Source organism: Colobus angolensis, unplaced genomic scaffold, assembly GCF_000951035.1.
Source record: "Colobus angolensis palliatus isolate OR3802 unplaced genomic scaffold, Cang.pa_1.0 Scaffold202, whole genome shotgun sequence".
Classification (NCBI taxonomy): Eukaryota; Metazoa; Chordata; class Mammalia; order Primates; family Cercopithecidae; genus Colobus; species Colobus angolensis.
In genome coordinates this window covers 4,696,429-4,710,138 of record NW_012115178.1, presented here as the reverse complement: position 1 = coordinate 4,710,138, position 13,710 = coordinate 4,696,429, and the positions used below count along the sequence as shown (strand labels likewise).

The window sequence follows — 13,710 nt, the reverse complement described above, 5'->3', positions numbered from 1 at the left end:
AAAAAAAAAAAAAAATTTTGGTTTCCTTCCTTATTTGTTACGTGATGTTACGCCAGAGTTGAGCTGGAAAGCAGGCCACATTATACAGGATTAAATAAAATCCCTCTGATGAGACTTTATGGTTTGCAGGGTATGACTCCCTAGGTTCCTTAGGTAGGATTTGGGCAAAATAAGAAAAAAAAAAAGTCAGAGTTTAGTCCTCATACATAATCAAGAGAAGTGAGTAAGCCAAGTGGACTCTCCTGGAATGCCTCTGAAGTTCTGGTCTTTAAGAGATGAGCATCTGACATCAGTTGGAACATGTAGAAATTTATTACCTTTCAAACTGTTTACAAGTTTTATTGTCAGTTTCAAATTAGAAGAGGAAGAAAACCTTTGTTATTAGGCCATATCAGTATGTGAAATGCATTTTGAATGCAAGGAAAAACTTTTTAATGAGAATCACACAATTTCAGATAAAAAGGAACTCAGAAGCCATCTGTCAACCTCCTTCCCAAGGAAGGAATCACCACTTCAAGATTCCTGGAACACGGTTAAGGATAAGGGACTACTGTTTTCTGAAAAAGATGGTTCAGTTGTGAATCACCTTGAAACGTGCCCAAGTCTGCTTTTATAACTTTTATACACCAGTCTAGCCTTTAAAGGGGAAAAAAAGTGTTTTTCTCTCTAATTCATCTGTTTCAGTTCAAGAATTCTCGGCTCCTTTGTCATCTATGTAGTTCTGTAGTCTCTAAGATATGTCGAAGCCTGTATCTAACTCTCTTCAAACATATCCTAGTCAGCTACCTATGACTAGACTACCTACCTAGTCATAGGTAGCTGGCATTTTCAAAGGTGAAATTGGGCATATGAACTAATCTTTTTTTTTTTTTTTTGAGACAGAGTCTTACTCTGTGGCATGGGCTGGAGTGCAGTGGCGCAATCTTGGCTCACTGCAACCTCCACCTCAAGTGATTCTCCTGCCTTAGCCTCCTGAGTAGCTGGGATTACAAGCGTATGCCACCACGCCTGGCTAATTTTTGTATTTTTAGTGGAGACAGGGTTTTGCCATGTTGGCCAGGCTGGTATCAAACTCCTGACCTCAGGTGATCCACCTGCATCAGCCTCCCAAAGTGCTGGGATTACAGGCAATATAGGGGTGAGCCACCATGCCTGGCCTATATAAACTAATCTTATTCAGTTATATCAAGTAATCATCCCACACATGAAGACTTCCACCAGCATTTTCCTTGCCATGGATAAGAAAACCCCACTCTTCACCAATATCCCTCCACCAAACCATGATCTACATTCCTACTACAAGACCATTAGAGTGAAGGCACAAAGATCATCTACCTTGCCTATACATACCTACTTGGAGATATTTCTAGACTAGAGCAAAGTATAGTAACTCTGGTTACAATAACAGACTAAGGTCAGGTCACACTCAATTTACTGGTATTCTTAGGAAAAACTCCACAGCTGATACCTGAGTTCTCATCCTTACGTTTAGAGTGGTTGCTCATTGAAAATTATATAATTTTATAAATTATATATTATAAATTATATAATTATATATAAGCTTCCAGTAATTAAAACCATCACCCAAAACCAGAGTCCATCAGTTACTCTGAACACTGAAAACCTTTTTGTACAAATATTATTGCTAATCTGAAACCTATTCCTTCCTTTTAATCATTTTTAAGCCTCTGACCCAATTGAGCAAAAGTCATTTTAAAGTTAAATTTACAACTACATTTACAAGACAATGCAACATTTGAAGAATCATTAAAATTTTTATTATCCCTCAGCAGATTTTTGTTCTTTTCCCCTCCTTCCCCATTCATTTCCAGTTGAAGAATCCTGGCTCCCAGCCAGCCAGAGTCTTGGAGGAGTTCTTGTTCAACCACCCACTTCCCACTGCTAGCCATGGTGTGCCAAACAGAAATTTTTACTCATGCCATGATAACTACCTTCTTAGAAGTTTTCCAACCTCCCTTGTGTTACAGTTTGGGGGTGTTGGAAGGCCAATTATTTGTGGGGGTTAGAGAAGATTCTGACATCCCCTAGATGACATCCCCTAATCATCTAGCACTTTTCTGCACATCATCTGGCAATAAACACCATCTGCGGTTCAGCAAGGAAACTCTTTGCTGTGCCATAGGATGTTTCTAAACTCCTAGTGGTCATTAAAAGCAATTATTTTAACGAGATTCATTCCTCCTACCAGTGTAGAAACCCTTCTCCTCCAGGCTGGTATATCCTAATCCAGAATCCTTGGGATTTTGTATGGTTTCTGTGTGTCTGTGGAGGTTGGCAACAAGAGATGAGTACTATGCCACTGCTCTAAGGTTACATGGTACCATTTGATAGAGAGCCTGTAAGTCTAAAACTACGGGTTTCCTGAAAAACACTAGGAACCGAAATGAGAAGGAGAGATGGATCAGGAAGTGGAACAAAGGAAGAAGCAGAGAAACTGAAAAAATTCAAACCACCTCACTAACATGCAGTAAATATCACTTTTAGGAACTCTGAAAACATGCCTGCACCTCTGTTCAGGTCAGCCTCCCCAGGTTCCTCTTCGGACCGGGCCAGGTAGGCTCAGACTCTGCTCTCACACTCACTGCTCTGTGGAGGCTGAGGCTCCTTTCTGAGCCTGTGTGGGGATCTCCTCACACACAGCTGAGCTGGAGAGCTGATGCAGCCCAGGCCTGAGAACAGTGGGGACTGGATGGTTTGTCTAATTCTCTGAACATAAACTTGGCAGGAAGTTCTTTGAGTTACTAAGCAACTGAACATCTGACATGAAGCCTATTAACAACCTTTTCCATAGATTAGTAAAAGTTCCCAGAACAAATTCATGTCTGGTCCAGTGAAGAAATAAGAAGGAAACAGGGGTAGCCAAGAAGGGGATGGAAAAGGAAAGCCAAGATGGAAAAAGGAAGCAGCTTGTCTTGTGACATGTGGACGCAGGAAGATGAGGAAAGCAAACAAATGGAGGCACTTGGGTGAGAGTTGGTGGCATCCAGGGAAGGAGAATATGAATAAAGTATGGTACAAAATGATCCAGAATGGCATTTGCCACAAGCTCTAGGAAGCAGTCTTACGGCAAAAAGAGAACTTCCAAGGTTTTCATTTGTTATGTAGAATTATAGATCTTTCTTCCATTTTGTTATAATCATCCCCACTCAAGCACTCACCACAAGTACACTGCTGTCACAAAAATCTATAAGGATAACACACTAATGGGCTTGACAACTTCATGAAAACAGATAAGGAATGACTTGGAAAGTTCTCAATTTATAACTTAATGTCCTGGGTAAGCTGCCTTGCTGCTGCCCCTAGATTCACTCTCTCTTCCTTTTCAAAAATACCTTCCTTTGCTGTGCCCAGGGTACAGACAATAAAGGAGTGAATTGTTTGTGGAGAATTTTAAAACATAATAAACTGACAAAAAGTCAACCTGCTTTTTATTAACACCTTGGCTAATTAAGAATTACTGCAATTTTAACAATATATATGTAAGCCTCCAATTCTCTCTCTTTTTAAACTTTTCTTTACAAAAACATTGTATTCGCCAGGCACAGTGGCTCATGCCTGTAATCCCAGCACTTTGGGAGGCCAAGGTGGGCAGATCATGAGGTCAGGAGTTCAAGACCAGCCTGGCCAACATAATGAAACCCTGTCTCTACTAAAAATTCAAAAATTAGCCGGGCATGGTGGCATGTGCTTGTAATCCTAGCTACTCGGGAGGCTGAGGCAGGAGAATCGCCTGAACTCAGGAGGCAGAGGTTGCGGTGAGCCAAGATCACACCACTGCACTCCCACCTGGGCAACAGAGCAAGACTCTGTCTCAAAACAAACAAACAAACAAAAAATTGTATTCTACATGGAAGCTAATTCAGAGAGCTTCTAGTTACACAATCAGTCCTGACACACTTAAAGTCAGCTACACTCCTTCCCAGGATACATTCTTAGGGTCTAGAACCATTCAAGTTTGCTGCAGGAGCAGTTCCTGCCTCTTGCCTCCAGAGTGCTACCTATTCCTTATTTAAACAGTAGATTAGAAACTGATTTTCAAAAGGAATAATCAAAACCTGAGTTACATCAATTCTGTCATTCTTCACGGACACTTGGAATTTTTAATTTATGTTTAAAATTAAAACAGTGTGTATTAGTCCATTCTCATGCTGCTATGAAGAAATACAGAAGACTGGGTAATCTCATCACAGTTTTGCATGACTGGGGAGGCCTCAGGAAACTTACAATCATGGCAGAAGGCACTTCTTCACAGGGTGGCAGGAGAGAGAATGGGTGCTAGCAGGGGAAATGCCGGTAATAGAACCATCAGATCTCACGAGAACTCACTCAATATCACAAGAACTGTATGGGGGAAACTGCCCCCATGATTCAATTACATCCACCTTTCCTGCTCTTGACATGTGGGGATTTGGGGATTGTAATTCGAGATGAGATTTTGGGTGGGGACACAACCAAACCATATCAGTGAAACAGAGAATGAAACGCAAAGTGAAATATTTTTGTTTGGTAAATGAAAATTTGAGATTATACATGAAATATTTTACCAAATTTGAACAATGTCAACATTGTCATTTAGTCTTTTAAAATTGTCAATTACATTTGTTGTGAAACTTAAGGATGAGTCAAAAAAAAACTATCATTATGACTTATCATTATCGAAAATAATTTTGTCCTGTATAAGCAAGGGGAGGGGTATTTAAAATGATCTGCTCTAGGTGTCAGCCGGTATGGAGCATGTGGAAGCAGGAATAAGAGGAAGGCACATAAATGTAAGCACTTGGGTGAGAGTTGGAGGCATCCAGGGAAAGAGAACATAAATAAAGTATGGTACAAAATGATCCCAGAATGACATTTGCTGCAAGCTCTGCCCTCTGCCCTCTGGCTTCTGACTGGGTTCATACAGGACCACCGGCTTGAAATCAGGAAAAGAGAAGAGTGAGGTTAGGGCATTTATCCCTTCCTCTCCCTGAAGCCTTCCTCTAGTTTGCCAACATACTTTGACTTAGACCAGAGGTCATAGCTCTCATCAGAGGCCTTCCCCACACGACTAGTTCTCAACCTTCTCTCTCTCTCTCTTCTCTCTTCCACCCTCCCTCCTTCCCTCCTGGAATATAGTTATTGCTTGCCTGTCTGTCTTGCCAGTTCAGACCCAGGGATGGACAGACACTGCCTTCATCTTACTAGCCTAAGAATATTGCACTACCCTTTGTACTTTTCCTATACCCTGCCCGCATCGTTATAAATTTAGTTTTAACTCTGAAAATTACCCAATTTTCAGGTATCAACTATTGCCTGCTGACACTCTGACTAATATATATATCCTGACTCCTCATAACCCCAATTTCCATCACTCTTCATTATCCTAGACATCAAGTGGAAAATTTTCTCCTCCTTAAATATGTATATTCTAATTCCATAGGCTCTGAAGATCATGGAAATGGAGCAGTTGATATTAGTTGTTTAATTGCAATTTCACTGATCAGGGAAGAGTGGGGGAAATATCACAGGATGTGTACTTAGCTGAGGAATCTGCTGCAGCACAGCCATCTAAAAAACACCCTCCCTTCTCAAATGCTTGCCAGTCAACTCATAAGAGTAAAATCTGACAAACTGCCTCATTTAACATAAGCCCTCCCCCCACAAAAATCACTTCAGTATTTTTTTCTGCTTCTTCCAAAGATGGGGATTAAGAATTCTAGGATTAATCAAAACCTTTCATCATTTTAAAGGGGTTAATCTTAAAGCTAATGGAAAGAATTAATTCCAGGCAGTAGTGACTTCAATCTGTCGGAATCCTTTGCATTTCATTTTATTCTTTTCCAAGTTAACTACAACTGTAAAATGACTAAAAGACTCAACCAAAAGTTTTTCTTAGAATAAAGAATATTTTTGTTAATGTTTTCCAAAAAAAATATTTCATGGGATAAAAAAGTACATTCACTGAAATTCAAAGGATCTTGATTCTCTAGCCTGGTAATCTTTAAATGACTTAAATACCCTCAGAGTGTGAGAACTTGATTTCAAAATGTCAAGCAAACTCAAGCAAGAAAACTTAGAATTATACCTAGCAGACAATAAAAACACATAATTTCTGCAAAATAATTCAACAATCTGATCTAACCTCAATGTGATGACCCAGAAGAGAATTTGGTGGTGAGAAGGGCTGCAGAAGATAGAATTACCATGGCTAATCTGTATTCATGAAAATGAGAGCTAGAGTTGAACAACAACAAAAGCATCAGCAATATTAATAGCTAACACTTACATTATGTTTACTGTTAATATGTGTGCAAAGCACTGTTTTAAATGTTTTTCATGCATTGATTCATGTAATCCTCAGAGCAACCCTGAGAGGTAGATCACTATAACTATTTCCATCTTACAGACGAAGAAACTGAGACTGGGAAGGTTTAAGTAATTTGCCCAAGGTCATACAGCTAGTAAGTAACAGAGCTGAGATATAAGCACAGGCTTGGCTCTGAGTTCATACATCTAACTACCATGATATACTATTTCTACCAGAACTTGAGAACACAGTCCTTTTAATGGTGTGCAATTTAAAAAATACAATTAGTCTAATCACAGCACATGAATTCAATTTAATCTCCATTTCTCTTTCAGGAACAACAGTGAAAAATGGGAAGTGAGGTATCCCCAAGAGAACTCTTACTGCTATAATATTTGTGAGGTCATGACAGTATCATCAACATCTGGGGACCTACTAAGAGTTTTGTCAAGAAGAAAAGAAAATGAATAGCCTAGTTCAGTAATTCTCCTCATTTGGAAATGAATCAAGAACCCCTTTGTGATTCTGTTGACAGCGATGGTCCCTCTCCCAAGAAAATGTCTACCTTGCATTTAATTTCAATAAATTTCCAGAAGGCTTGATGCGCATCCACAGCCTCTATGTAAGAAAACCCTCTTCTTAGATGATTTCTAAGTCTACAGTGTTGTATACTTCACAGAAATAAAAAATCAACCAACCAGCCGAGCTCAGTGGCTCACACCTATAATCCCAGCACTTTGAGAGGCCAAGGTGGGCAGATCACTTGAGGTCAGGAGTTCTAGACCAGTCTGGCCAACACGGTGAAAACCCATCTCTACTGAAAACACAAACATTAGCCAGGTGTGGTGGCATGTGCCTATAGTCCCAGATAACTCAGGAGGCTGAGGCAGGATAATCACTTGAGCCCAGGAAGCACAAGTTGCAGTGAGCCGAGAGCACACCACTGTACTCTGGTCTAGGCAACGGAGCAAAGCTCTGTCTCAAAAACAAACAAACAAAAAGAATCAACCAACCAACCAACATTTATTGAGCAACTACTATGTGCAAAACACTGTAGTGGACCTTGTGTGAATAATACAAGAAAAGATATTATATAATCCCTGCCTTCAAAGAGCTGTATAGTCAAGTTTGCAAAATAAGACAAGAATAGGGACACTAGTTCTCCAGGCACTCAAAAGAAATATCATTTCTAGCTTGGGTTGTCAGGCAAGGCTTCAAAAGAGGGCATGAACTATGAACTGGTCTAGATAAATTATTAGGATTGGAGAGAAAGTAGGAAAAAGCATTTGATATCAGGAAATAAATACTTGCCTGAATTTGTGGGCTGAAAATTTAATTTTATGAAAAATGCTGTATGTTAACTATAACTAAGAACTTTATTTTCTGACCAGATAGTGTGCCTCATGCCACATCAGTACAATTTGTTTACCTTAGCCCAGCTATCTGCTGGGAAGATATCACACAACTGGAAGCCCTTGGCCTTCTTTCTCAGAAGCCAACAAAAATGTGCACTGCACTGTTTACTATGATAAGAATATCTGTCAATAGAAATTGGTTTGAGGTTCTTAACTCACCTCTCCATGGCCGGAGGAGCCAACAGAGAGAAATGTATTTTTATTTCAAGGTGGCTTTGTATCTCATTAACAATCCCATGAGCCTCCACCCTTTTTATTCAACTGTCAACAGTCCTTGATGTTCTGAATAAAGAGCTGTCCAAACTAGGATTAAACAGAAGAGGAGGGAAAAAAAATCACTGTTCTCATTCTGAGATTCCACGTGGAGGTGCTAAGCTAGTTCAACTCCCTTGAGAGCTACCTTTTTATTTTCTTTGCAATCCTGGTCACAATTCAGGATTCAGGCATTTGCATCATGAGGCTTGATTCCTGCTACAATTCTTTCCAGCAAAAATACAACACAGTAGGACAGGGTATATTTGAAATTCCAATAAAATCAATGTTGACTTGATTGGGAAATTCTAAAAATTAGAACTGAAGTCTAAAGAGAGACAGATTAAGTTATTAATTAGCTAGGGCTGCCAGAAAACAGCAATATATAAAAAGGGAATACAAGGAAGAAGACTTCCTGTAAAACTGTCATCATGCATTCAACTAGAAATGGATCCTGCAGTCCCACATGTGGAAGTGAGATGCAAGTTTGGAGTAGCTGCCTCCCTTCAAGAGATTTACAATTTTGAAGTATTACAGCATATTACCAGAGGGCTGGGTGAGACTGTGTGTGTGGTGGGGTAAAGTGGAGAAAAAAAGTGTCACAGAAAATCAGTAGTTCAAAAAAAGAAATAAAAAACATAATTTGAAATGAACTAACTTTTTCACTCTGTAGCTGGGGGTGGCAGGTATTAAGACTCAACATACCCATATGATAGCTGTACCACTTAGAATCTTTGGGGCTGCAGGTAACCAGAAAACCCTGACTCATTTCAATTTTTAATTTTTTTTTCTAATTACGGAGTATCTCACATAATGAAATAACAGAAGTAGGGCAGGACCTAGCCAAGTAAGAGCTATCAGGATTCCTTCTCTGCTGCCCTGAGATTCTCCTGGCTCTGCCCTCTACCCTAGATTAGCTTCATTCTCACGAGGAAGGTAAGAGGCCTGTGATAGTTCATGCCCAGAGGAAAATAGAACCATTTTTTCCTATGCCTTTTTCTCGGGATTGAGGTAACCTTTCCTGGAAGCCCCCAGCAGACTTCCCCTCATCCCTTCTGGTAGATTTAGATCATATGCCCATTCCTAAACTAGTCTCAAGTGGAAAGAATAGGCTTATCATGACCGATTCTTATATTGTGGTCCCCAGGCCACCAGCAGCACTTGAGAAAAATGCAAACTATTAGGACCCACTCCAGACTTACTAGATCAGAATCTCTACAGATGAAGCACAGCAGCACAGCAATCTGTGTTTTAATAAGAATTCCAAGAGATTCAGATGGGCTTAAGTTTGTGAACCATTGGTTTGGAGCAGAGTGGAATGGATGTTGGATTCTCAACCACAATGAGGACACTGGTCAAGGAGCCAGGAATTAGTCACTTTTGACTAGCATTTATGACATTTATGAATGCTTACTCTCTTCCTTTTTTTTTTCTTGCTAAAAGTAGACTAAATATCTTGAAATACGCCTGCCACCAAATACCTGGAAATGCTGCATAAAATATAATTGACAATTTTTTAAATATATAAACTCTCAGGAATGAAAAATGAAACCCTCAAAGTCCCAAAACAAAGAGAAATCTGAAAAACAAGGACTCAAACTTTTGTAATTCTATATGTCACTGCCAATCTAAGTAACAAAGAGTCTTGTGTGTAAATGACAGAGTGGCCAAAAGGTAAGGTGATAAAACTGAGATTCTTATGTTGAACCAGGACCCTAGAGGTCTATATCCTCTGAAAACAAGTGGACTGGAAAAAAAAATCCACCCACAGAAGTAAGCAACAAGGAACCTCCTCTATCTCAGGCTGAGCTCTGGGTGAAGGGAAAAAAATTTCCCCTGAGAATTTATAACCACAAGCCTGCCTTCATGTGGGTTTGAGATACAGATTTACACTACTACAAAGGCAGGTAAACCCTGCAGATAAATTAACATAAAAATGGATTCCCAGATATCATTGCTGAGGTTCTGGCAGAAGAAAACAAGAAGCCTCTTGGTAAAAACACATCCTCAAATAAGGTCACACAGGATTCTCACAGATAACAAAAGCTTGCAACCCTAACTCACAAAACACCTGGGGAAACACAGCTCCGTAATCAAGGCTCAGCAGAAAACAGCAAAATATGAACAGCATAATAGAATTATCAGGAAGGGCTGTAAAACAAGCTGGTTTTAAACTATTTTTATAAGTAAAACAGGGAATTAAAAACAGGAGAAAGGAATAAGATACTATTTTTTAAAAAGAACCAAGCAGATTTAAAAGAGATACAAAAGGGAAATATCCAGCTTCTATCATCCTCAACAAGAAATGTATGACCTCAACAAGAAATCAGCCTGGGCTGGAAGAGAAGTTGTCAAAGAACCCGAGGAAGCTTGAGGTTATTCTCAACACTTTGTAAAGTGTTCTATAATTTGGGTATTTAGGTGCGGAGTCCCCAGAAGGCCCTGCTTGAGGTGGTATCCAATGCGTACTCCTACAAAGATATGAAAAGATTTATCCCCATCCTCTCCTGTAATGTGACAAGACACTGGATGACAGTTAAATTACTGCTGATGATATTTTTGAGAGTATGGGGTGAGCATTTGAGAAAAAGCTTTGTGAAATCTCTTGATCTGCAGAACCTCTTTATCATGTTTTAACCTCTCAGCTTAATAGTTACATTTTATGATACTTCACAACGAAGTCCAATCTTTCAGAAGCACCATATTAAACTCATACCTCTGTATATTTGAATGAGTCTTCTTAATCAAATTTATTGTAGTTTTTGCTCTGACTCCCTAAATAAGAAGTGTTTCATTTAAAATTTATTTCTAGTAACTTATAGAAATAGAAGGGCAGGCAGGCGCAGAGGCTCACGCCTATAATCCTGACACTTTGGAAGGCCAAGGTGGGTGGATTGCCTAAGCTCAGGAGTTCAAGACCAGCCTGGGTCTTGAACATAGTGAAACCCCATCTCTACTAAAATACAAAAGAAATTGGCCAGGCATGGTGGCATGTACCTGTAGTCCCAGCTACTCGGAAGGCTGAAGCAGAATTGCTTGAACCTGGGAGGCCGAGGTTGCAATGAGCCGAGATTGCATCACTGCACTCCAGCCTGGGTGACAGAGCAAGACTCTGTACAAAGGCAAAGACAAAGACAGGACAGGAAGAAGGAAGGAAGGAAGGAAGGAAGGGAGGAAGGAAGGAAGGAAGGAAGGAAGATGACAAATATATAGTGTGCAAAGAGTACCATCAATTTGCTCCAAATCAAAACTCAATTATATTATTGGAGAAATGCCACTATAAAGGCCTACAGTTTGACAATTATCGTGTATTTACATTTTTACAGAGACTGTCCCCTCCCCTTCTGCTGGCTAGACCCAGGAGAAGCCTGGAACCATGGGAGAGGCCTCAGTACATGGTGTGGGATGACTGTAAAGAACAGGGATGTGTCAAACCACATCCATCACATTTGATGTTTCTGTCTTAATCCATTCCTGGCTAAGGGAAATGCCACTCCTTTAGATTCCTCTCTACATTTCCAGCATGTATGAATCACTTGGCAAAACCTGATATTAAAAGAAATGCAAAGAGTGGTAAAGCCAAGAAGCCCTTGTCTGACCCTGCCTCAAGGTAAACAAACACCTGGTTTAAACAGAGGCTTGGAAGAAGCAGATCCTTCCAGCCAGGGAGAAGGCCCCACACCTGCCAATTTCCTTCCATCACAAATCAGAGGCAGAGCCTCACTGCATCTGGGGCCACTATTTGCTGCTTGGAAGAAAGCATGGGAGCCCTCCCAGCCCTTGTACAATACCAATTATGTTTCTCATTTAAGAAACAGTTATTTGTCTGAATGCAAACTACATAAAGGGCAGAGGGAGTTCTCTTCTCTTACAGAGTAACAAACTTACAGATAGTTTGTTATTCATCTGAAACACAGGAGGTTTCCCTGATTGTAATCTTGGAGTTGATGTGTCCACAGAGGGAGTAAAATACTTGAAGGAAAAGCAACATTGACAGACTAGTACAGTACTATCAGAGATTTATTTTGTGGTTAGTATGAAAAGTAAAAAGAGACAGGTGATGACATGTTTTCAGAGCAAAAGCCAAAGGCTTCAAAGAGGAGACCTAAGTGTTGCATTTTCCCTAAAGGAAAAGTTGCTGGAACTTCTTAGCAAGGAGGTGAGTTCTTACTTACATAATCATCATCCTGGGCTAGTTTTGGCCTTCCTTATATTGTACCTACCCTTGCCTTAAAACATCCAGCCACAAAATTTGGCAAATAGTGCTTTCTTTCCAGTGAGTTAACCAAGAATTATTTCCAGTGAGTTAATTCTGTATTACTGAGTGCCTACAGTGTGCTTAGAAGTGTGTGTTAAATCCAATGGGGAATAAAGATATTCAAGTCATATGCCCTCTCCTCACGGAATTTACGGTTTAAGAAGACAATAAAAAGTTTAACCAGGAACAGTGGCAAGCACATGTAGTCCCAGCTACTCAGAAGGCTGAGGTGGGAAAATCACTTGAACTTGGGAGGCGGAGACTGCAGTGAACCGAGATCACACTACTGCAATCCAGCCTGGGCAACAAAGTGAGACCCTATCTCAAAAAAAAAAAAAAAAAAGACAATAAAAAGTGTTTTGATAACTTCCGTACCATTATGCTTTGAGGGGCTCAACCTGCTCAACCTGCTTTGAGGGGCTCCATGGCTGTTCCAATGAACAGCTAGAGCTCACTTCTTGGCACCATGGCCCTGCCCACCAGTCTTGGCTATCCTGGCATAAAAGGCAGCATGCTTGGAAGTCCAAGGTAGTGGTTCTGAAAGTGTGGTCCTTGGACCAGTAGCAACAGCACCATTGTGGAACTTTTTAAAGGTGCAAATTCTCAGGCCTTCTCCAGAGCTACTGAATTGGAAGTTCTGGGACTGAGTCCCAGCAATTTGTGTTTCAATAAGCTCTGGTCTAAGGAAACTACTTTTTTGTTCTCCTACCTGCCAAATTGTCTTTCACTGGCCCTAGTTTCCACTTTCCACCTATTCAACATTAGAGAAGTGTTTTTGTTTGTGTGTGTTTTTTTTAACAAGTTAGAACACTTTAGGCTGCAAGTCACAGCAGACGCTTATCAAACTAGCTTAAAAAGTGAGAACATTTATTGACTCATGTAACTGGAAAACTAGCATAAGGGCGGGTTCTATGGTTGACCTAATCTTCCAGCCCTGGTTTGATTTTCCCCAAATTCCATTAATTCTGCCCTCTTCTGAGGGTTAACTTCATCCTCAGGCTCCCAGTGAGTTGGCAACAGCAGTTCAGTCTCACATCTGCATACAAAAGCCTCCAGAGAAAGAGAGAAAGAGCTTACTTCTGGAAACTCTCCCAAAAGACTAAGGGAAAACTTTCCTAGAATTCCCCGACATACATTTCCTTTCCTGTTTTATCACTAGCCCAAACTGCAGCACATACGCATTCTTGAACTGATCACTGGCAGGAAGGATGGGATTGATCAATCAGGTCCATACCTGCATCCAGTGGTGGAGTCCACCCGCAGAGGCACGTGCTCCATGTAGAAATAGGGTAGATGGCAAAAGAAAGTCAGGGTTCAGTTAGGAAGGAGAAAGGAGGAATGACTGATAGGTAGACAACCCCAAAGTTAATGAGTGTCTTTATGAGTTTCCAAAAACATGCTTTTAGGAAAGGAAGTCATCTGCTCTTGACATGGCAGTGAAAGCTAAACACCATGAGGCCGGCAAGTCATGACAACAA

General features: G+C 40.4%; 1 protein-coding gene across 1 annotated transcript in view; it reads right to left on the bottom strand.

The window, feature by feature from the left end:
* The window catches only part of AKAP6 (A kinase (PRKA) anchor protein 6), a 524,753-nt gene that overhangs the window by 438,303 nt on the left and 72,740 nt on the right, over positions 1 to 13,710 (bottom strand). The window contains exon 2 of the mRNA XM_011941871.1: positions 7,882 to 8,025. The gene's annotated coding sequence lies outside the window, so the exon portion shown is untranslated. The remainder of the gene's footprint in view (positions 1 to 7,881; positions 8,026 to 13,710) is intronic.